The 25,249-nt window shown below is 52.7% G+C and overlaps 1 protein-coding gene across 2 annotated transcripts in view; it reads right to left on the bottom strand.

Moving 5' to 3' along the window:
* Window positions 1–20,055, bottom strand: part of NRTN (neurturin) — an 82,019-nt gene extending 61,964 nt beyond the window's left edge. The window contains exon 1 of one of the 2 annotated variants that reach the window (XM_034755469.1): window positions 18,988–20,055. The gene's annotated coding sequence lies outside the window, so the exon portion shown is untranslated. The remainder of the gene's footprint in view (window positions 1–18,987) is intronic. The other variant, XM_034755467.1, reaches the window with a different exon arrangement.
* Between the last annotated feature and the right edge of the window lie 5,194 nt (window positions 20,056–25,249).

Raw genomic sequence — 25,249 nt, forward strand, 5'->3', positions numbered from 1 at the left:
GGAGAGGGACAACAGAAAGACGCCACCACCATCACTGCAGCAAGCCCACCTAGTTCTGTTTTTATCTTGTGATTTCAGGTCCCAGTTCAGCAAGGTACTTAGCCACCTGCCCACCTTCCAGCACCTGAGGAGTTCAATGTTGTACGCCCCTCCCTCACGCCCCCACCCCATGTATCCTAAAATCACAAGGCAGGCCCCCACCGTCAGGAAAGTGTCTTCAAATAGCTGCTTTTTTTTAAAAAAGCAATAACATTTGGGTTTTCTAACTGCCTGCTGGTTACAGAGCCCCCGGGGCACGCGCGGGCCACGTTTGCAAGCTTTTCCCTGCAACCACAAGGGCGAGAAACGGACTCCTGTTTGGAAATGAAAGCGGAGTGTCCCACCTAATCACATGACTCCAGGCACTGAGGCTTTGAGAAGAGCACCAGACGTCAAAAAAGCTGGCACCCCATTGGCTGACTCGGGTGCTTTAACGTTAGGCAGATGCTATAAATACTTGCAGTAAATTTGGTCGAATTTATGACTCGTATTACAGTAGCGCCCAGAGGCAATGAGCTCTAACGGAAGCCCCATTATGCTCGATGTTACACAGACATCCAGGGAGAGGCAGTTCCTTTGCCCTGTTTGAGTTTACATGTATGAACTATATAAATAAGCCTGAAGCAAAAGTTTTGCCCGAAGAGTTAAAATCCACAGAGGAGAATGAACAGACCACGTTTAGAGTCATTATTCTTGTCAGCTCTTTGGGGCAGGAACTGTATTTTTCTTATGGGTTTGTACAGCGCCTAGCACTGTGGGGTCCTTTCTGGTCTATGACTGGAGCTCCCAGGTGCTACCGTAAATACAAACAAACACTACTACACAAGGCTTATGTAGCATTTTTCCGTAACTGATCTCAAAGCCCTTTACAAAGGGCGGGTAATATTTTCCCATGTTACAGAGGGGAAACTGAGGCCCGGAGAGATGAGATTTGCCCATGGGAGTCTGTGGCAGAGCCAGGAATAGAATTCAGGTGTCCTGACTCCTAGTCTAACCACTGGGCAGTGTGAGCAAAAGGCCAAGACAGGGAGCGGAGGGCATGGGGGACACGAAGCTGCCACAGAGGCAAAGGCCAGGAGACCTTAGCCAGGGGCATCTGGCAGGAGCAGAGACTTGGGAACAGAGCGGAATCTATATACCAACTGTCTGACCGCTGGATCTATGCAAGCAAACCGGCAACATCTGGACACCCGCCCATCCCAGCTGTTACAAATGCTCCTGTTGACGTGCCGCATGAGACGGACGGAACTCGCCTCTGATCCACCAAGCCGCCCTTTGCACAGAAACAGCAGGGCCCTGCACTAAGGGAACCTTTGCTGTCAGGGCCCCTTTCATCAGCGTGCCTCGTTTTAAGCACTTCGGTGGGGGCTACTCACGGGTTTGAAGTAGGGCTGCTACCTCTGAGATGCAGAAAAACTGGCCATTGGCCACCTCCCCACCACCAGAAAGGGTCCTAGCGCCGACTGCAGCTAACTGTTCCCCATACCTGGGGCCGCAGCCCTCCCTGCTTGCCAGGTCACCTAGACACACAGGAGCCCCTACCCCCACCCCATCCAAGAGCCTCAGCTTTCAAGGGGGCCTCCTAGGAGCGTCTGACTCCCCCACCCAGCTCCTTACCCCTCCTTGCTGGCAAGGCTTGGGACCAGTAAGTGGGATGGACCCCAGCACCAATAAAAGCTGCAGTAGTTTCAGCAGATCGTGGACCCGGCACGCAGAGTGGGACCCAGATGCCAGCCAACTCCTAGCCGTGCGACGTGTGCGGTAGTTCCCAGGTCGCTCCACGGCCGCATGCGCACGCAGCTTGCAGGGAAACGGTCCCAAGTGTAAAACAACCCCCGCATATTACATTTTTGTACCAGCAACTGGCAAGGCAGGACAAGAACCGGCCAGGCTGGTTGCAAACCGGCCAGGTGGCAACCCTTGGTTGAAGGTAGGCCCATGCTTGCTAATACGGCCCTCCATGCACTGTGTTGAAATGACTTGCATCACATATGAGTCTTATCATATAAGCCCATCAGCATCGCTCAGGCACATGTTAGAAGAGTGTTATAACACCTGCATATGGGTGTGTCATAGTCTGCCACTCAACAGGGGCATGCTATGAGAATTCAGCCCCACCTTTAAGGTCTCCAACATGCCACCCACATTATGGGATTGAGCATCTCGTGGCAGAAGACCAAGATCCAGAACGGTGGAGCTGGGCTACCAGAACCCCCGGGGCAGGTGGGGTTGAGTGCCGTGGAGAGCATGGACCAGTTTGTCTACCTAGGCTGCAAGTGGAGTTCAAATGGTCACAGCAAACCGACGTTCTTCAACTAATAGATCTCGCCACCTCCTGCAGGACGTCCACGTTTGGCATATGGACGCAAGAACGTCTTTGCACCGGGATCTCCCAAACCTGTGCGCGACCTGTATTGCTATACGGGTCAGAAACCTGGTCCCCTCTTACAGGCATTCCGCATGCGGCTAGAGGCATTCCGTATGCGCGGTCAGCGCCAATTCCTGAGCATAAAGTGGGGACTTTGTGCAAAATCTCAGCGCCTTGCAAAAACCCGCTCTTCTTGTAGTCACTCGTTATATTCGAAAGCAGAGTTGCCTGGCGCCTGGCTGGACAAAAACACCCCAACGCACCGCGCTCTCAAGCTCTCCATCAATGTGCGAAGGGGTGCCCGCTGTGACCCTACCTCGCACTGCTCAGGGGCCACCCCAGAGATCTGTGGATTGGCCCAGATCTGGGAACTTCACTACATAACGTCTGGTGCGACACCCTCACTCGTGGTCACTGTGGTGCGACGGTCCTTAGCGGACGGGGTGCGTTCCATGGCTGAGCGGAGAATTGCTGCTCCCTTGATCCCATTTTAGGTCAACCAAGCCAAAGCTTTGGGGCTGGAGTTCCATACTGCACCCCTTAATGCGGGTCCCGAAGACTGCTGACACCTGCCCCACACTTCTGCCCCAGGGAAGTTCTCCCACGGCCCCCCGAGAGCCCCTTTCCAGGGCCTGTTTGCAACCAGAGCGACGCACCGGGGCAGGGCCAGTCCCCGTCTAGCCAACCAGATACCGAACACATCTCATTACAGAACCAGAAGGATGGTTCAGACATTCAGCACTCAGAGAAATCCAACTTGATCCTCCCAAGAGCAGCGGGCTCCTTCTCGACAACGGGGCAGGCATATGGTACCCCTGCCTGCCAGAATCGACATCAGCAAGCGCCTCCATTCTGGCACAGGCTACGTTCTCCAGCAAATGATTCTTTTTAAGCCCCTCCCTCCAGCTGTTACTCACTTAGGCCCCGCCCACAAAGTGACCTAGCTTATAAAGGGAGCAGCAGACAGACAGCACCAGCAAACAAGGCCTCTCTCACCCAGCGAGGAACAGGCACAAACGGATGTGGTTTGCTCGCTTCTCCATTCGTGCGACCGGGATAATGTCCCTGGCACGAGGGTGTCATCCTCACTAGGGCATGAGCTGTTTATGGCCTCTTGCGTTCCTTTGCCACATGCCATATCCTCTCTCTTGGCACCATCCCTTCCAGCCAGCCCTGCAAAGCTGCTAAGTCTAAAAAATGTGCTCTTAATAAGCAAGTGCCACTTAGCTAAGGCAGCAGCTGCCCTACTGAACTGGGGTCTAGCACTTACTTGGGGCTGACATTCAGGGAAGCTACTGAAGATATCCTGCCTGTCACATGCTGTGCAGGTGGGGCTGTATGCACTGAGTTCCTTCTGGGAATGTTCTGCTTTATACCCTGGAAGGGGCTCCCATCATGGCCTGCTCTAAGGGGATTGTAATATTTGCTTAGAGACATCGAAGGCTTTCTTGGAACACTGCAAGTATCAACTCCAGCACACGCAGGCAGGACTTCACTTCCTCCTAGCCTCCTCCATGTTCCCCTAGCTTCCTCTGCACCCCCTACCCTGGTCAGTTACAACAACATAGAATCATAGAATCTCAGGGTTGGAAGGGACCTCAGGAGGTCATCTAGTCCTACCCCCTGCTCAAAAGCAGGACCAATCCCCAACTAAATCATCCCAGTGAGGGCTTTGCCAAGCCTGACCATACAACATACAACACTAAGGTAAAAATATAGCACCGTCTACCGGTGGCGCCATCCTCCATGGCTCAGCGGTCAACACTGATCTTTACAGTATGTCTACATGGCCCATTTACCCCAGGCTCTTACCCAAGTGTTTGTGTCAACCTCCCCTCCCCAGGGAGAGATGCATTAAACTCAAGCTTACTGACCTGGCTATGGGGTGGGTTAGAAGCCATGCTCTGCTTTAACTTAGACTGAATCCCCCCACCTTGCAGTGAGGGCAAAGGCTAAATCGTTCGAGTGCTGATGGTCCTCCAATGCCCTTCCCATAATACCCCCTGATAAATTCTCCTCCCCCCTGTCCCATCTGATTCAGAAAGAATCCTAGAGCATCTCAGCCCAAAGAACCAGGGCTCTGTCCTCAGACGCACATGGGCAAGTGCAGAAAGTGAGGGCACAGTAGCGGGGGTATAGCTTTGCCGTGGGGATATTCACACCCAGGGGCTAAGCCAACGGCCCAGGCTAACAAGGCCAGACTCTCCATGGCCCTGCCCCTTGTGCAGCTATTCGCACTATTGCAAAATAAGTGCAAAGTGGGTGTAAGTGCTCCCGCCCCAACTGGGCAGCGCTCTGCACTCACTTTGCATTGATATAAATGACCACTCGAGATGCAGGGTAACGGAGAATTGGGCCCCGTGAGCTCAGGGCTGGGTTTGTGCACTGGTTTTGCACTCGTGAGTATGAATGGGACACAGTATGTGCAGGGTACAGGCTGAGTCTTTCCAGTTGCCTCATCTCTGGTACAGCAGGGTAGTGTATTTTTTTAAACAGGAACTCAATGTCAATCAATGGACCTCACCCTGCAGGGCAGGTGGAAACCAGAGTTTTCACAGGAACTTAGTGTCAATCAATGGACCTCACCCTGCAGGGCAGGTGGAAACCAGAGTTTTCACAGGAACTCAGTGTCAATTAACAGACCTCACCCTGCAGGGCAGGTGGAAACCAAAGGACAGCTGAGACACGCTGGCAGTGCAGCCCGGCAGCACCCTCAGAGAAGGGTGCCCATGTTCCAGAGAGAGCCCTGCACCATTGCCATGTCCTGTCAATCAAAGAGCCCCTTTGCCTTTCCCCACCATTGCACAAGGAACCCTGGGAGAGGGCAGTGCCCCTCCTACGGCCTCGCAACGTGTCGCTGGATAGGAACGTTGATGCTTTTCTAAAGGTTATTTAAGATACAGTGAGGCCCAAATATTCCTCTCTGAGCAGCACAGGCGCGGTCTGCAGCATGGCGTAGAGCAAAGGTGGGCAAACTACGGCCCGCGGGCCACAGCTGGCCCACAGGACCGTCCTGCCCGGCCCCCGAACTCCTGGCCCGGGAGGCTACCCCTGGCCCCTCCCCCGCAGCCTCAGCTCGCTCCGGCGCAATGCTCTGGGCGGCGGGGCTGTGAGCTCCTGGGGCAGCGCAGCTGCAGAGCCCGGCCTCACCCGGTGCTCTGTGCTGCACGGTGGCGGTGGCACCCGGCTCCCTGCCAGCCACCGGTGCTCCAGGCAGCGCGGTAAGGGGGCAGGGAGCAGGGGGGGTTGGATTGAGGGCAGGGGAGTTCAGGGTAGTGGTCAGGGGACGAGGGTGTGGATAGGGGTCGGGGGGAACAGGGGGTTGAATGGGGGCAGGGGTCCTGGGGGGGCCGTCAGGGAAGGGGGGGGGTTGGATGGGGCAGGAGTCCCGGGGGGGGGCAGATAGGAGGTGGGAGCCAGGCCACGACCCCCTCCCCTAACCGGCCCTCCATACAATTTACGAAACCCGATGCGGCCCTCAGGCCAAAAAGTTTGCCCGCCCCAGCATAGAGGGTGTATTCGGCCGTGACGTCAGGAGAAGTGCAAAAGCAGCATGCACAACGGAGAGACAATACACAGCAGCCAACGCAAGGAGAGAGCCCAGCTCTAAGACAAGCCAACGCTGGGTCCTCTGTCATCACCCCCGTCTCTATGTATCGGGGGGCTCTGGGAATCTACCTCTTTTTCCTTCCCCCCGCCACCCTCTGTCTATTGAGGGCCCATCTCTTACTGTGAGTTTGCATGGCACCTAGGTGCTCTGATCTCAGCTGGGTCCTCCGAACCCTCCTGTAATAGAAATAACGATGGCAGAAATCATGGCGAATCCTCCCTCGCACCCTCCGGGACTGCGAAGACGCAGCTGGAAGCAATGATTCTACGGCATATGAAGGGAACTCAGCTCTGTGGACGTTCCCCGACCAAGGGTTGGGGCCTAAGAATTCTCTGTCTCGGCCTTAACTAGAGCAGAGGTCCTGCTCCACTGTAACGGGCAACTTCCATTGCAAAGAGGAAGCCGTAGGGCTAGGAAAGGGCTTCGGCTCTGTCCACATTGCAGCCGGGTGGTGTGATTCCCAGCACGGGCGGATGTCCCCATGCTAGCACCGCTCGAGCCAGCATGCTAAAAATAGCAGTGGGATCGCAGCGTGAGGCTAGCTAGCCCATGCTGACTTGGTATGTCGACACATGCTGCCATCACGCCTCCCAGCTGCTGGGTAGACATACTTTCTGTGGCCCGATATGGAGAAATCCTCCCACTTGCATTTCCCCAGTACCCAGCCGCTCTAGGATCTAGCTTCAGGTTGACAGGGGAGTTCAAGTTACAGGCAACACAAAGCAGAGGGATTAAAAGACGCACCCAAAACTCTGGGAGAAAACAAATGAGCAGGGTCTATTCTCCAGTCCTCATTAGAGCTTGTTGCCACTGGAGCTGCAGCCCAAGTAAAACAGCTCCCGTATTGTATAGGGGAGGTTTAGAGGTCAACGACAGCTGGCAATAAATATCCTTTCCAACAAGCCCGAGGAGGCCACAGCCAAGAACAACATTCGTAAAGGCAAAGAAGCCACCAAACGCTGTGCAGAAGCTCAGTTCCTGCACGGAGATTCAAGCCCTCGCTCCCTTTCCAGACAGCGGGAGCAGGGAAGTCACAGCCAGGCGCGTTGGCCCAGTGGAAACAGATCTGGGCAAGAAGGGGTTGATACTCTCTCATCCACTGAGCTGTTTAATTGAATTTGTTATATTTCCTGGGCTAGATTCTCAGTTGTAAATCTGTACAGCTCCACTGTATTCACGCTCAGTGATGGTAGCGTATGGAAAACTGTGCTAACATGACAAGCTTTCTCTTTAAGAGTTAGGACTTTTCTGGGCCTTCTGGCAGGCTAAGGGGCTCTGTAGGGAAGTGTGTGATCTGGGTCTTCTGCAGTCAGCCTGCAAAGAACCTGGCTAGAGCAAGGTGGGGTGAGTTGTGCCTTTTTGCCTTAAAGAGCAGCCTGCTTTGTCTCTGTCTGGTTTTGTTTCTTGGGGGTTAGGGTTCTGAATTCTAAGAAATAAAATAGTGTTGCATCGCCACCTTCCGGATTGTTTTCATCTAACTTCGCTATGCAGATGCAATAACAATGATGTGAAAATAACAATGATGTACACCAGCTAAGAACTGGGGGCCCGTTCCTTTCCAGATCAGTGGTGGGAGAACTTGGCTTGATCCATTTTCAAGCCAACTCTCAGACCAAATGAAATTGACACCTGAGCAGAGGGCCATCGCAAGGCCCCGGTAAATCTTGAAAATTATTACTATGTAAATTGCTGTAGTCTCTAGGAGCCATGCAGCAGGGCTCCACCGTGCCAGCTGCTGTACAAACACAGAATGAAAGGACTCTAGGAAGCCTAGAATTTAAGTAGTGCCTGGTTCTTGGCCCGGCCCCCTCTGCACAGGAATGAATTTCACCCGCACTTTGAGTGCAATTGTTCGATTCATGCAGCAGAGAGAGGCAGGCTGGGGTGGGAGGTGCAGAGAAAGTGAAGGGGGGGGGCAAATAGACTGAAAAATAGAGAATAGGGTGGAGCAAAGTGAAAAACAAAGATGGGGGGGAGGACGAGGAGTCAGAGAGTGAAAATGTCTAAGGAAAAAATAAATACCTTCTTGTGCCAACCTCGACTTTGTGGGATTCTTCTACCCCTTCCCCAGTCCTGCCAACCCCCAAGCGTCCAAAACTCATAAGCTAGACACCAACTCCCACCAAAAAAAAAAGCCATGAGATTTTAAAGAATAATAATTGCTACTTTCTTTTTATTCACCTTCTGGCTTTTGAGCCTTAGAGGGGCATGTTTCCACGTTTTTCCCTGCATCACAAGGGCTAGAATCTTCCTTTTTTAAAAAATTAAATCAGAGATCCGTGCAATCACAGGACTCCAGGAGCTGGGGCTTGAATGAAACCACTAAATATCATGAGACTCACAAAACAACCCTGCATGAATCAGCAACACTGCTTCCTGTTAGCTAGACGAAGTCTTTTAAAAAAAACATCAGAGCCATCTTTAAGCCACTATTAAAAACCCTGTTCACGATTCCATACCCTGCAGTGAAACGTCAGTCATCAGTGAATACAAGCATATAGAAAAGGACAGACGCTGCCCAGAATTGCTTATAATCTAGGGATAGATTTTCAAAATCACTCAGGGCGTATTTTTCAGGTGCTCAGTACCCTAAGGTGAGGCGAGGGTTTCAGCTCCCAACATGCCAGGATTTACCTATTAGCCCAACGGCACCTTCTCCAGTGTAACAGAGGAATGTGGTGGACAAGGAACTCTATGGCTTGATCCCAGCCACAATGTTACGTTCAGGGCTAGGAAATCAGAGCCTTTCACTAGCCATCAATCCACTTTAAAATATATTTGGGCTCCCACCGTTTTCTCAGGCAAGCATCACGAATAATTATCTCCACCGTGAGCTGCACATGTGGCCGGCCGTCTTTGCTAATTCTCCTCCCAGAAATCATTCCAAGCCTGGCAGCTCTTTGGGCCTGGGACCGTCTTTGTGCTCTGTGATTGTACAGCCCCTAGCGCGTTGGGAGTCCAGGTCCAGGACAGGGTTCTTGGGTACTGCCACAAATAATAAATGATAATAATTAAGTGCAAATTCAGGGATACTGTGGCCACAAGAAAATACAAGATGGGTACGCTTGGCAGAATTCTATTTTTTTTTTTTTAATTTCAACAGATATCAAAGTTTATTGTTCAGCGTTTTTATATCTATTTAAATTAATGGACGTAGCCCGAGATTCAAAAAGTTAATTCTTTATAAGCCAGTAAAACACAAACTGTCAACATCCCGTGTCAAACTATACAAAGTAAATATCCTTAAATCAACAAATCAGGCCTGCTTTTCCTAAACTAGTCATTCATCGGTCCATTTGTAACGAGCCGAATTCAAAACTCGAAATCTCTGGAATGTGCCCGTCTGCCGGCCATGTCGGTACCAGGATATTAGCGAGATGACTTGGGTGCATCGACGTCTGTTGGTGAGGGAGACAAGCTTTCGAGATACACCGAGCTCTTCTTCGGGGCGGGAGTTTGACTGTAATTAGTTCTCCAACAGCGTTTTTCCTCCTTTGCCTGCCTGTAAATTTCAATGATTGCCAATGGAGGGCGGATGAAATTGATGTTGACCGACATTCCCTGATACAGATCTAATCCTTACAAGCCTAAACACGGGACTCCTTCATGTCAGGACTAATCCTGCTCCCCTCTTCCCTGTCTCCTGCCTGGCACTAGCATTTCAAGAGCCTCCAGCGCCGCCTTGCAGAGAAGCAAGGAGGTCCCGCGTCTCAAAAACAGAGCCTGATTAATGACAGCAGCACTCCGAGGATTAAGTTTATTTAGATGAACAGGCTGAGCGCAGCATTGCTGCAAAGGGAGGAGAAGCCGTTGGCCAGATCTCCCCTGGCACCCTCCCCTGCGTGTGCAGCTTTGAAGCGGATTGGAGGGCTCAGAGCTGAGGGCCGCGTGCTGCCTGGCCACATGGGAACAGGCCGCAAGGGGACGCTTCCCAGCAGCAGGATTCGGCACATGTGCTTTGGGTTAGACAAGTAATGAAAAGCCTGCAGCCACTGGAGGGGAACAAAAAAACAACGGTTGTGGATTGCGCATCCGTAGCCCCAAATCCCTGGGTCAGAGACTTTGTCAACAGCGGAGTCCTACGATTTACCCCTTTCGTTCTCCTTGCCCCGGCCTCACCCCGCAGCATATGCCGGGTGAGACAGAAAGACTAAATATCCCTGTGGTGGGGCTTAAATGGGTTTTGCCCAAATTAATTATTGATATCGCCGTAGTGTCTGGAAGGCCCCCCTGAGATGGGAGGCTCGGTTGCACTAGGCCCTGTAAAGACCCGTAGGAGAGCCCCCAAAAGCGTGCAAAATCCAAACAGGACCAGTCTCCGTACCGCGTCTAGCACAATGGGGCCCTGATCTCAGTTGGGGCCCCTAAGCACGGGTCGGAATCCAGAGAACAGCAATAGGGCTTGCAGATTTAAGGTCCTATCTCGTGCGATTTTAGGGTGACCACACAGCAAGTGTGAAAAATCAGGACAGGGGGTGGGGGGCAATAGGAGCCTATATAAGAAAAAGACCAAAAATCAGGACTGTCCCTATAAAATCGGTGTTAAATGGGTACCCATCTGTGCTGGAATCCTTACGAGGAGGGGAGGATGTGGATATCTGTGTCCTGGATGTATGTTTCAACTGAGCGTTTTGCTCAAAGCGAAGGGGGGAAACGGGAACTGTATTTCCAATCTGACCTTGGGGTAGCGGTTCCCGGAGGCAGGCCAGAAGCACGACAGTGGGATGTATTCGTGAGAGGGACTGAGATGCAGGGGCCCTTCTCTTTTGTGGGGTAGACAGAGAAACCCAATCCATAGGGGGCTTAAAACTGCAGTCAGCTTCCCAAGCAAGGATCTCTGCGCCTGGGTATAATATGCCTCCCGTTCTCAGTCTGACACAGGCACCGCGCACTGGGCAGTCAGAGCTCCAGACTCTCTCTAGTACAGTGGTCCCCAACGCGGTGCCCACGGGTGCCGTGGCGCCCGCCGGGGCATCTATCTGCGCCCAAGTACTGGCCCGCGGACAAGCATCCGCCGAAATGCCGCCGAAAAGCAGCAACGTCAAGAGGCGTCGCCGCCGAAAAGCCGCCGAAAAGCAGCGTCATCAAGCAGCCTCGCCACCGAAAGGCCGCTGATTTTCGGCGGCGACGCCTCTTGACGTTGCCGCTTCTCGGCGGCATTTCGGCGGGTGCTTGTCCGCCGGCCACGGTCCTCGGTGGCTCGTCGTCCAGCCAGATGGAAAAGGTTGGGGACCACTCCTCTAGTACGTACCCAGGCTCCCCGCTGGGCTTGTATTTGGACAGCTAGCTGGTGTGCGGCCCGTTGCTGTCACGGCTTCACCGCTGTTGGCACCCAAGCTAGCTAGATCAAAGCTATCTGGGGAATGCAACATAGACAAACCCATTAAGGCCTAGCACTGAATGGAACAAGTACAGTTTTCAATCCAGAAGTAGAGACACAGATGCCAAGACCAGAAGGTCTCCTTCTCCTCCCTTGGTGGTCACACCTCAACTGCTAGCAGAGGACCTCACCCTCCCTGGTTGAACTAACCTCGTTATCTCCACACTGATTCTCGCCTGCATATTTATACCTGCCTCTGGAAATTTCCATTACATGCATCTGACGAAGTGGGTATTCACCCACGAAAGCTTATGCTCCAATACATCTGTTAGTCTTAAAGGTGCCACAGGACTCTCTGATGCTTTTTACAGATCCAGACTAACACGGCTACCCCTCTGATACTTAAGACCAGAAGGAACCACCATGATGCTCAAGACCTCCTGCCTAACACCCCCCTATAATTCCCAGAGCAGATCTTTTAGAAAAAAACGTCCAATCTTGATCTAAAAACTGCCAGCAATGGAGACTCCACCACAACCCTTGGTAAATTGCGCTAATAGTTAACGACCCGCCCTGTTAAAAATGTGCGCCTTATTCCCAGTCTGAATTTGTCTAGCTTCAACTTCCAACTGCTGGTTCGCCTTCCATCTTTCACAGCTAGATTGTATGATGAGGAAAGAAAGACGCATTTTTAATGACGCTTTCACAACAGCAGCTGTTTGAAAATCGCTCAGGGGGCTGGAAGGTTAGAGGCAGCCGTGGCAGGAGTGGATCAGTGGGCAAAAGGCATCTGAGGAGGTCAAAAGAGCATGAAGAATGCTCTTTAGCACAGGAGGCTGGAGCTGGTGACATCAGAAATAAGTTAATTTAGCCCACTGACAGCATCTGTGTTATAAGTGCTGACAGGGGTCGGGATTCTAGTGATTTGGGGTGCCTGGTCTGAGACATTTGAAGAGAACAGATTTTCAGAGGGGCTTGGAGCTCACTTTCTGAAAATCAGGCCCCTTTAAGAGGTCTCAGGTTGGGTACCCCGAAATCACTAGCCCAGGGGTGGCCAATCTGTGGCTCCGGAGCCACATGCGGCTCTTCAGAAGTTAATATGCGGCTCCTTGTCTAGGCACCGACTCCGGGGCTGGAGCTACAGGCGCCAACTTTCCAATGTGCCGGGGGGTGCTCACTGCTCAACCCCTGGCTCTGCCACGGGCCCTGCCCCCACTCCACCCCTTCCTGCCCCCTCCCCTGAGCCTGCCGTGCCCTCGCTCCTCCCCCCCAGAGCCTCCTGCATGCCACGAAACAGCTGATCGGGAGGTGCAGGGAGGGAGGGGGAGGCGCTGATCAGTGGGGCTGCCGGTGGGCGGGAGGTGCTGGGGGCAGGGGGAGATGATGGGGGGCTGCTGACGTGTTACTGTGGCTCTTTGGCAATGTACGTTGATAAATTCTGGCTCCTTCTCAGGATCAGGTTGGCCCCCCCCTGGGCTAGACACTCCCAGCAACCTTGGCCAAAGCCTATAGGTAAAAGGAAGCAGGTTGGTCACGTGCTTAGGGCCCTGGGCAGAAAGTCATGACTGGGGGCCTGTTCTCAGCTCTCCACGGACTTGCTAGACAACAAGCCGCTTCACTTCTCTGTGCCTCAGTTTCCACACCTGCGACATGGTGTGGAACGTTTCCCGCCTCTGCAGGGGACGTGGTGGGACACATCAACACACACAATCCTGGGGTGATGAGCATCACAGAAAAGCCTATGAACATCCATAACCCGCTCCCCACTTCTATAACCCGTTCAGAGAATTAAGCAGGAAGTGCTGAGACCACAGTGCACTAAGACAGCAGGTCTGACCACACCTATGCTGCAAGGCACAGCGCTATCCTTGCCAACTCCCTCCTGCCCTGCTCCCAACTCGGATCTGGGCTGTGAGTTACTGGCATTCCCCAGCTCACGCCTCTCTGGAATCCCTCTGTTTTTCCTCTCCACATTGCGGACACGGCTGAAGATAAATATCAAGCGTAGCCCGATTGATTCGCTTTGTAGAGCGTTCAGCTGGCTAGCTAGAGAAGGGGATGCAGCTGAAACTGTTGGCTAGGCTTTATTTTGTGTATTATTGCAGCATCTCGGAGCCCGTCATGGACCAGAACCCCACTGTGCTTGGTGCTGTACAAACCAAGAAGAAAAAGACTCTCCCCACCCCCAAAGACCTTACAAGGCTTTGGAACTGTCGATTGCCTGACCGAGGCCACCTACGATTCATTACCCATGTGGCACTCAAATCACACAGGGGTAGTGAGGTCTCCACTGAGGTGCAATAAAAAGACATTGCTCTCCTTTGCTCACTCTGGGAAAACTACTTGAAAGTAATCTGTCCGACCCTTTATGGTCAAAATGCACGGAGGAGTTTGGGGACAGATTTTCAGGTGGCGTAAGAAGTCAGTGGAGCGATGCTGATTTACTAAGCATAGGGCCCTCAGACTTCAAACCCCTCTGCCTTGGATCTACTGTCCCCTTAAACCTTTCTCCTGAAATGCCAAACCCTGCAGGTCATCAGCGTTGGCGCTCACCCTGAGAGTCAGCCCCAGTGCCTAATGCCTATGGCATTTCCTAACCGAAAACGTTAAGTAACCAAAACGCCTGCCACTTGCAATCACCATCTGTGGCGCATACTACCTGTGGGAACGGGCACTAGCACGGAGCGCACTGAATTAGGAAGCAGCTGCTTGATATCAGTTCTTTGGGCTTGTCGTTCCATCTCCTGGAACCTACTCCTTGCTTAACAGGGAGGTATTGCTGTATTAGGACGGTCAGTTTCGGCAGGGCCACTTGAAAGAAATACAATAAAACCAGAGAGTCAAAAAACCTCATGTTGTGTTCAATCAACCAACCAGCCAATCCGCCTGCCTGCAATGGAGATGAACCGGCAGGGCTGAGTCTGTCCCGAGGGAAGGGAGGCAGAAGAGACCGATCACAGTTTGTGTGAATTTCACATTCCCACCCACCCCCAACACCCTTTGTGACGAGATTACCAACCTGGAGACTAACTTTAGTGAGTAAAGCTCACCGCATAGTGAGCCTGGTTCTGCACTGCCCTGAGCCTCATGCAGTCATACAATTGTGCCAAGTGTGAAATGCCATCAGAGCAGAAGGGGGGCGAGTTAGGCTCTCTGGTGGATACGGCGGCATAAGGCACAGGGCCGCTATAGAATCAGGCCCTGTTTCTTCCACATCAGGGGGCAACAAACACCGTCCTTGGTCGGTAGCGTTGGCAGGGTCAAGCCCTTCCTTAGATTCTCTGGGCCAGCCTGAATGAGACTCGCTCGTTTCATTCTGCGGGGATCATTCTCTAGAGGGGGTCGGGAAAGTCAAACCCGCCAGGTGCCCTCAGGCACCCACACTCACCAGGCTGGAACATTAATCGCCAGTTACTGACCAAGGGGATCATATTCTGAGTTCTCTGCTCTGTCTTTCCCCAGCCCTTATTCAAGGCAAGATTTCCACGGAAGCAAACAGGAGTTTGCATGAATTGAGAACGGAACAAGGGCCTCAGGGTCTGCCATCTTTTTTGCCACTGGAAGAGCAGCAGTAGTCAAACTGGCTTCTGCTACAGCTTCCCAGCTGCTGGTTACGGAGTGCCCCAGCGAATAGTTGGTGAATCAGATCTTGCTTGTGTGGTAGGTCCCACTGGCTCCATTTTACAGACAGGGAAGCAGAGACTCAGCAAAGATCAAGGCCTGGTTTTCAGAGATGTTTTGCAACTCCCATTTTCCATTAAAGTAGGTGGCAAAAAGTAGGAGCAGGAGTCTCCTAAAACCACAAGTGCTGGAGGAAGGAATCACTGGATGAGGTTCTCTGGCCTGTGTCGTGCAGGAGGTCCGACTAGATGATCATACTGGTCCCTTCAGGCCTTAAAATCTTTCCATCTGTGGACATTTAGATGCCCGAATAAGGGAAACTGCAGGTGCTCTGGGCCTCTGAAAAAGCAGGCCCTGAACAACTCGCCCCAGATCACCCAGGCAGGCAGTGATGGAGCAGGGAAAAGAACTCCGACCTGCCGACTTTCTCACTTCACTGCTACTTCAGCTTACATCAGGAATCATAACATTCAAAAACCAGTAGGAGAACACTTAACCTGTCTGGTCACTCAGGGCACGTCTTCACTACCCGCCGAATCGGCATGTAGCAATCGATCTATTGGGGATCGACTTATCGCGTCTAGTGAAGACGCGATAAAATCGATCCCCGATGGCTCTTCCGTCGACTCCGGAAATCCATCGCGGCGAGAGGCGGAAGCGGAGTTGACGGCGGCGCGGCAGCGGTCGACTCGCTGCCGTCCTCACAGCCAGCTAAGTCGACCTAAAATACGCCTTCACGTAGCTGAAGTTGCGTATCTTAGGTCGACCCCCCCCCCCGTAGTGTAGACCTAGCCTTAGTAACAGACCTGAGGGTGGCAATTTTGCAACAGAAAAGCTTCAAAAACAGACTCCAACGAGAAACTGCTGAGTTCGAATTGATATGCAAACTAGATACAATCAATTTAGGCTTGAATAGAGACTGGGAATGGCTGAGCCATTACACACATTGAATCTATCTCCCCTTGTAAGTATTCTCACACTTCTTATCAAACTGTCTGTACTGGGCTAGCTTGATTATCACTTCAAAAGTTTTTTCTCTTACTTAATTGGCTTCTCAGAGTTGGTAAGACAACTCCCACCTGTTCATGCTCTCTGTATGTGTATATATATCTCCTCACTATATGTTACATTCTGTGCATCCGAAGAAGTGGGCTGTAGCCCACGAAAGCTTATGCTCAAATAAATGTGTTAGTCTCTAAGGTGCTACAAGTACTCCTGTTCTTTTTTCGGCTTCCTTGCTAGTCATCTGATTTCCTTGTTGTGATAAACTATTTACTCAGCCCATTATCTAATTGAGGGTTGGATCCAGAAGCAAAAATATGATTTAAACCCACCTTGGCTACCAACTACCATATATAGGTAAGAACATAAGAATGGCCGTAGTGGGTCAGACCTATGGTCCATCTGGCCCAGTGTCCTGTCTTCCAACAGTGGCCAATGCCGGGTGCATCAGATGGAATGAACAGTAGAGGCAACTGAGTGATCCATCCCCTGTCATAGAATCATAGAATATCAGGGTTGGAAGGGACCTCAGGAGGTCATCTAGTCCAACCCCCTGCTCAAAGCAGGACCAGTTCCCAACTAAATCATCCCAGCCAGGGCTTTGTCAAGCTGGGCCTTAAAAACCTCTAAGGAAGGAGATTCCACCCTCTCCCTAGGGAACCCATTCCAGTGCTTCACCACCCTCCTAGTGAAATAGTGTTGCCTAATATCCAACCTAGATCTCCCCCACTTGAGACCATTGCTCCTTGTTCCGTCATCTGCCACCACTGAGAACAGCCGAGCTCCATCCTCTTTGGAACCCCCGTCAGGTAGTTGAAGGCTGCTATCAAATCCCCCCTCATTCTTCTCTTCTGGAGACTAAACAATCCCAGTTCCCTCAGTCATCCAATCCCAGCTTCTGGCAAACAGAGGTTAGGGACTCTCAGAGTATGGGGTTGCATCCATGCCCGTCCTGGCTAATCGCCATGGATGGACCTATTCTCCATGAATTAATCTAGTTCTTTTTTGAACCCTGTTATACTTTTGGCCTTCACAACATCTCCTGGCAACAAGTTCCACAGGTTGACTGTGCATCGTTTGAAGAAGTACTTGCTTTTGGTTGTTTTAAGCCTGCTGCCTATTAATTGGTAAGGAATCACTGCAACCATACTCCTTTAAAAACTTCCACGGTTCACATTTTTAAACCTCCACCCAGCCCCAGTGATACTGGGAATTTCCCTTTCCTTCGTGCAGAGGTAAAACTGACCTGACGGCCCCTGCTAAGCTCTCTGGATACAATGAGGAGAATTCAGAGGGGGCTTAGAACTGGCTAATAAAACTTGCGAGAAGGTGACAGGTTCGCGAAGGCAGGCAAAGTGCAGATGCAGATTCTTCCGTTTCTTAAAATAATATTTAGACAGGACACATTTTCCCCCCTAACATGAACAAACCCCGCCATGACCAGCTCTGGCGGTGTTTGTGTTTCTATGCAATGGGATTGCTTCATACTTGGAGACAAACTCCCCTCTCTAAACGGAAAGGACTTCTTGACACCAACCCAGCCGCGTGCACGGGGGTTTTCCTCCAGCAGGACGGGAAGCGGGAGACGTGCGTGTACTGGGGACACGTGGGAAGGGAAGCTGTGCTAGGCATGGGTCTGGTTCCCACCGTAAAACCTTCTTGTGATAAACCCACTTAATGAAATTACACAATCTCGATTTAGGGACGTGCTGCACCCCCTTGGCACTAACGAGACAAGGTGCCAGGCGAGGGAGAATCGACTCCATCGACTTCAGGGGGTGTCAGAGCCAGCCACGGATCGGGAGACTTGAAACATTGGCCTGACTCTTTGCTCACATCTCGCTAGGGACCACATCCAAAGTCCATGAAGGTACAGGAGAACCTCAGAGTTAGGAACACCAGAGTTACAAACTGGCCAGTCAACCTCATTGGGAACCAGAAGCACCCAACCAGGCAGCAGCAGTGACAAAAAAATAAAGCAAACACAGTGGTTTGTGCATTGACCTGCTAAACCCACAGTTGTGAGTTCAATCCTTAAGGGGCCCATTTAGGGAACTGGGGTAAAAATCTGTCTGGGGATTAGTCCTGCTTTGAGCAGTGGGTTGGACTAGATGAGGTCCCTTCCAACCCTGATGTTCTGTGTTAAATGTAAGCTACTCTAAAGGGAAAGCAGCATTTTCCCTTCTGCCCAGTAAAGTTTCAAAGCTGTATTAAGCCAATATTCAGGTGTAAACTTTTGAAAGAACGACGGTAACATTTGGTTCAGAGTTAGGCACAAGCTCAGGTCCCAAGTTGTCCATAACTCTGAGGTTCTTCTGTAACGGGACTCCTGGAGCAAGGTACAACTGAGTCAAGGGGGTAGACTCCGGCCCGTCGCCCCAGTCAGGCCCTCTTACAGGAACAAGTTGTGATTGTTTTGCTCCTGCTCTATTAGGACCTAGCGAAGATTTGAGCAGGGACAACACCATACACCCATTTGTATTTTAAAAAATACCCCCCCCCCTTGCAAAGGTATAAAAACGTGAAAAACAGTCAGCAGTTCCCCCACTCCTGCCGCAGGGTCACTCCCTGCCCTTACAGGGGCTAGTGATCCCAGGACAAATCCACCCGCTTCCCCTTTCAATGAATCAAAAGCATCAACCATGGGATAACCATCTGGAAATCTGATGTTAAAAAGAGGCACCAGGGAAGCCACCTAAGCCAAGCGACCAGAGGGGAATGGTTGATTTCATGCATATGTAAAAGAAGCAGCAACTTCTGATTTACCAGCCTGCTCTCCAGAACACCCCAACCGGAACTGGGCTAAGATCCCGTTGGCTTCTTGATGAGCTTTCAGAAGGGGGGAGGGAGGGATGAGAAGCAGTTTTGCCAGAGGGACTTGATCGATCAAACCTTGACTGTCCAGGTGCTGATCCACCCTGTGCTTGCCCGGGGAGGGGCTCAGAGCCGGGGGGGGACCCCTCCAATCCGCCCCCCGCTGCCCCTGCAGACTGGAAGAAGCCGCCCAGGGAAGCAGGCTATCCCTACCTTTAAGCCCGGCCAATCCAGACTCCTCAGTTGCGTCTCCTGTTGAGTCCCCAGGGAGAGAAATCTCTCCGCTCCCGAGCCATGAAGAGCAGGGTCAAGTCCCCCGGGTCCACGCCCTCCATCGAGGGAGCCAGGCAGCGCAAGGACCAGTCCCCACCCGGCCGATTAACTCCTCACGCCAGGCTGGAGCAGCGGGCAGGCTCCGGCTGGCCTCCTGCTCGGGTCCAGCGCATCCTCACCGGGAAGTCCCATCGCGGCCCCGTCCGGGCTCCAAGTATCCAGCATGTGTCAGGGGCATCTCGCAGCCGCCCGCCTCCCCGGACTAGGGTCGGGCTGGCTGGGAGAGGAGCCCCCGGAGCCCTGCACCCCAAACACCGCGCACGTGGCTGGGAGCCGGCTGCTTCTCCCTCCCCGCCCAGCCGGCCCGGCGGAGTCCCGGAGGGTGGCAGGCGGCTCTCCGGTGCCCTGGCCTGCCCTGTGGATCCAACCCACCCCTCTCCAGCCCCGCGGCCGCTTGGCAGAAGGGCTCCCCGCGGGAGGAGCGCGCAGGCAGCAGCTCTGACCCCTTGTCCCCTGGGCTGCGGGGGGTGATGCCCCAGGGATCGGCTTAGCTCTGCCCGGATTTCTCGGCGCGTCCCTGCCTAGGAGCGGGGCAGCTGCCCGACCCCTCCGCCCGGCTAATTCCCCTCCGGAGCCCAGCAGCGGCGGGCGATCCCCGAGCGCCTCCTCCTCGGGCTCCCGCTTCCAGATCAAATTCCTCCCGCGGGCAGATCCTCCTGGCCCGGCTCAGTCCCTGGCGGTCCCCGCAGCCTCTGCCCCGCACCCCGCGCCTGCCCTTCGGCGCCCCGAGCAGGACCCTCCAAGTCCGGTGGCTGCGCTGGGCACGGAGCAGGGGAGCGCGCTGGGGAAAGGTACAGCTACTCTCCGGGCTCGGCAGAAGATGCGAAGGGAGGAGACGGGCTGGGGCGGAGCCCGGCGCGAAGGAGGCAGCCGGGTGGCGGGTTTGGGGCGGGCTCCTCCCAGGCTCGGATTACCCGAGCTGCCAAATAGGTTACTGGAGCCCCGGCTGCGGGGCGGGCGGGCTCCGAGAGCCGGGCAGGGACAGAGACGGTCAAGGCGAGGAGCTAACCGCGGGCGGGCTGGGGAACGGCCCCCGCTGGAGAGTCCCGGGAATTATCTGCGAGCCTGGGGGGGGGGCATTCATCGCTCTCAACCCGGCCGCCCCTGCGCTGGCTCCAGCCTTCCCCCGCTGCAGCGCCCACAGGCTGGCGCACCAGCTGCGCCGTGCGCCCAGAGCGCTGCGCCCTGAAAAGCGCCCAGAGCCCCGGCACGTGTCCGGGGTCAGCTCCCAGCACGGGTCTGGGCAGCTCCGGCGCAAGGCTGGGACGCCTGGCAGAGGGGGAGCGCTTCGGGGGGACGCTTTGCTGAGCTCGTCCTGCAGCCACCAGCCCCGAAAACACGCGCTGGGGTTCACCTGAACGCAGCTCTGAGTCGGAGCACGGCTGGCACCTTAATCCCCACAGCAAGGTGGATTAGCCGCACCACGCCCCTCGCCTGCCCCCGGGCCAGGCTGGGGCGTCTCACTTCTGCCATCTGTTCCCAGGCTGGGTATTTGTCTGACGGCTCATGACTCAAGGCTGGGAAGGGAGCGAGGGTCCACTCCCCGCCCCAGGGCAATGCAAAGGTGTGACCGGCCTTATGCAAACTAGGGGAGTTGAGATCACCCCAGGCCTTCTCGGAGAAAACGATTCTGCGACGGCAGCCCTATTTCATCCCCTTTTCCTCACGCACTCATCGAGGTTAAAAAAAAATGCACCCCGGTCCCTGCAGCGACCTCTGATTTCCATGCAAACTTGGAGACAGTTTTTTGGAATAAAGGGGTTCTCCAACTGGGGGTTGGGACCCCTCAGCGGGTCACAAGGGGGTTACAGGGGGGTTGACAGCCCTGAGGCAGCCCCCATTAAATTGCCCCCCCCCGTTTTTAATTTATGGGGGAGGGAGAAGGAGTCACACGCGGAGGCTTGCTGTGCGCCAGGGGTCACCCATACCAAACGTTTGAAAACCCACAACTATGATTGAGGAGGGGTAGTAGCTGGGAGGCTGCTTGCTGTAGTTGGCCTGAAATGTCCCATATTTGGGGTCTAACAAACCCTTCAGGTGATGAACTCATAAATAGTCCCGTCTGACCTGATTCTCCATGGCCTTGTTTTTCTGAGCAGTCACTTGTGCCAGCGGGTGCAGAACACGAACATGGTGACTGAGTAGCATTCGATGCCCATTTTGCGCTGGAGTTGATGACTGCAAGGGTCGGGGCAGTGGAGAATCAGGCTGGAACATCGGGGGCAGTTCTGGCCAAAATCAGAAGCTGGGAGTGGACAACAGGGGATGGATCACTTGATGATTACCTGTTCTGCTCATCCCCTCTAGAGCAACTGGCATTGGCCACGGTCAGAGGACAGGACACTGGGCTAGATGGACCATGGGGCTGACCCAGTCTGGCCGTTCTTGTACGACATTGCGGAATGAAAGGCAGTTCAGAGGAGAGCAGCGAGGATGATGAATGGTCTGGAAAACCTCCTATGGAGGGAGATTGAAAAGATTGGGATGGTTACATTAGAAAGGAGACGAATAAGAGAGGACATGATGAAAATGTATAAAATAATGGCTGGGATAGACAGGGCCGATGAGAGGGTGGGGAAGCCAGTACAATTACCGTGGCCCAGTGGTCCGGAAGGGGGCCCGGGGCCCGGCTTCGTCGGCCCTGTTTAGCCGGTCTGCCCTTGCTGGGGGGCCCGAAAAAAATTGTTCACTGGGGCCTGAACCCTCTCTCAGCAGCCCTGGGGATAGAGAAGGGAGCCCAGGAGCTTCTGTTTTCCCTGTTGCATGACCCAAGAACCAAAGGAGAGGAATTCAAGGGTGATGAAAGGATATGCCCTTTCACACAATTTGTGATTAGACTGTGGAACTCACTGCCACAAGAAGTCACTGAGGCCACAAACATAATATTTTAAAGGGACTGGACACTTATGGATACTAAGAATATCCAATGTCATGCCTCTGGGTTTAAGCCAATCTCTCTAACTATTAGAAACCAGGCTGAGACTGAATGTGGGGGGCAGATTTATCCCACATCTGCTACCATGGGATTCTTACACCTTCCTCTAATGCTGGCCAATGTCAGAGATGGTATACAAGGCTGGATCAGAACCAAGGTCCACCCAGTCTGGCAATTCATATGTTCCTACTCATTGACTTCAATGAGGCTACCTTACATGGTTAAAGTTACTCATGTGAACAAATGTTTGCAGGTTTGGGGTCTTGATCTATCTGCCCACAGGTTATTTTGTTTTAAAATAAAAGTTAGGAGTGGGAGCCGTTCACTATTTCTATTTTAAAAATTCTTGCCACCCTTTTTTAAACAGGTCAACAGCAGAAACTGCTGAAATTTGAAATTCAGCCTAGATGCCATCTGTGTTTAGAGGTATAATTGGAGGGATGGGGGGGTAGGTACCTTACCAGGCCTAGGTGATGGGTAAGAACTGTGAAGGAAGGAGGCAGTGGAAGTGGGATAAAGGAGAGACAAGGTGGGAAGGATGGTGGCTGCTGCTGATTTCTCTCTGGAGCACTGAAGTGTGAGGCTGTGAGAAGCAGGCATTGGCTGATGTCCTACCGCTCACCGGGTGCAAAGCAGACAGCCAGGCTCAAAACTGAACTGAGCCAGGGGTCAAAACTCAAAACAAAGCTGAACCTTCGGCCTCTTCAAAGTTCAGAAAACCGTAGATAACATTTGCATACATTGGACTTCACATTGCTTTTCCTGGCAGCCAGCAGCACCTGAAGGGGAAGTGCCAGACGTGGTACTTTCTCTGAAGGGAGCAGGCAAGCCGGAGGATTGAAATGGATGCTTTATGCAACCAACTCACCTGATTGCAACAGTGCCACTAGCTTCCCCCTGGCTTTCCTTCCCGACTCCTGCCTGCAGCTCCCCCTAGTGTTCAAGCATGTATTGCATCGGCTCTCTCCCTCTGCTAGCATTTTGACTCAATGGGGCAGCCCTGAGCAAAGGGTGGCACATGAACTGTTCCACCTCAGCAAGCGTCATGACTCATTGAGGCCCCTCTGAGTCACGCCACCACCCTGCTTCCTCTGTGCTCCCAGGGGATAGCAATTACTGCCGGCCTTGCTATCCCCCCAGTGCTGGCTCAGCGACTCTGGCAGGTGAGTAAGGGATGCAGATACGGGCCTACCCATTCCCTGCCCTACACACGCTCTCCGGCATGCCAAGGAAACACTAAGAAGGCCAGTAGCCTGTTACCCTTACAAGGCTGGGTAAGGGTGGGGTTTTTTATCTTTTGTGCGGACGTGTTGCTCAAGTCACACCCTAGCCCACACAATCATAATACCACGTGGTGGGCTGCTCAGAGGGTACCACTGCCGCAGGTGGAAATATCAGACGCATCCCCGCAGGACCTGTTCTTCCAGCCCAGTTTTGCAGACTCATCCAAACTGAACCGAACCCGCGAGCCACTTTAGAACGTGACTCTCGGAGACAGGCTGTTGTGATCTTTCTTGGCATGATGTTTTCGGGGGCAGCTTGGAAGGGAAGAGGAAAAATGCATAATGGTGATTGGAATGGGACAAAGCACAGCACAAAATTGCCCTTGCGGTCTACTGTTTTCCGGAAATTAAAGCCAAATAGCAATTAGAAACAAAGGCACAAACTTTTAACAGAGAGCAATTCATGATTGGAACAAACTACCAAGGAAAGTGATACTTAAAAAAAAAAAAGAAACTCCACTCTCACAGGTACATATCTGGCCCCCTACCATAGTATCACAGTCTTAGACTTGCAACAGACCTACCAGGTAGGGAGATGCTTTTATCCCCATTGTAGAGATGGGAATGAAGACACAAAGGCCCAGATCCTTTGTAGGAGGCAAAGTCCCATTGAAATTAATGGAAGTTAGGAACCTAAACGCTTTTGAGGATCTGGGCCCAAGTCATAAGTGGCTAATGAACATATGCTGGGCGGGGGGGGGGGACTTTCCCCTTCCCCTGCATGGCTGCTCTTGGGGGTGGGAGGGGAGATCAGACCCACAGCTGGGAACCTCCCCCAGGTGCAGGACGCTCCGCAGCTGCTGCCTTCAGAGCCCAGCCCTGAAGGCAGCATAGAAGTGAGGGTATCAATCCCATGACCCCACCTACAATGACTTTGCAACCCCCCCACAACTCCCTTTTGGGTCAGGACCCCCAGGGTTACATCACTATTGAATTTCAGATGTAAACAGCTGAAACCATGAAATTGATTATTTTTAAAATCCTATGATGGTGAAATTGACCAAAATGGATGCTGAATTTAGTAGGGCCCAAGAACTTAGCAGAAATCTGTGGCAGAGCAGGGAACTGAACCCAGCTCTCCCAAGTCCTAAGCTCAGGGAGGGATCGCTCAGTGGTTTGAGCATTGGCCTGCTAAACCCAGGGTTGTGAGTTCAATCCTTGAGGGGGCCATTTAGGGATCTGGGGCCAAATCAGTACTTGGTCCTGCTAGTGAAGGCAGGGAGCTGGACTCAATGACCTTCCAGTCAATCTATTATTATTTATTTCTGCCTTAACCCAAGTGGTGGATTCTCCATCTCTTGAAGGCTTCCTCCTCAAAACCGGCCGCCTTTCTGGAAGAGGAGTGTTAGTCAAACAAGTGATTGGGCTCAGTGCAGGAGTAACTGGGTAAAGTTTGCTGGCCTGTGCTAAACAGGAGGTCAGACAAGATAATCCAGTGATCCCTTCTGGCCTTAAAAACAAACAAAACAAAGCTATGAATCCATGAATCGAGCTAGCCTATTACAGATGAAGTGGTCAGGAATCCGCTCGCACTTTCAATCCCCATGTGCAGCACCATGCGTTCTCAGTTTTATTAACGTCTCTAGCAGCAGGAGCTCCTCACAGTCTCTTTCCACGGCAGAACTTGGGCAAGACCAAGTCAGGGGATGCCAAATACCAGGGTGACGGACATGTACAAAATGCCAGCTGGAGAGATTTTTCCTGTTCTCCAAACCAAGACTGTGGCGATGCTCTAATATGGCAAAGACACACTGCTGGGAGACATTATTTTTAATAATAAATCATCCCGGTCAGCTCTGTGCAGATTGATGTCAAGGAATTTAAATCCGACAAGAAGCAGCAACTTTTAATTTAAGTCAGATCTGGGCCCTTGAAATCTTACAGACCCTGTTGATTTAGAGCAGTTCAAAGGGCGTGGGTTGTT

Source organism: Trachemys scripta, chromosome 22, assembly GCF_013100865.1.
Source record: "Trachemys scripta elegans isolate TJP31775 chromosome 22, CAS_Tse_1.0, whole genome shotgun sequence".
NCBI lineage: Eukaryota > Metazoa > Chordata > Testudines > Emydidae > Trachemys > Trachemys scripta.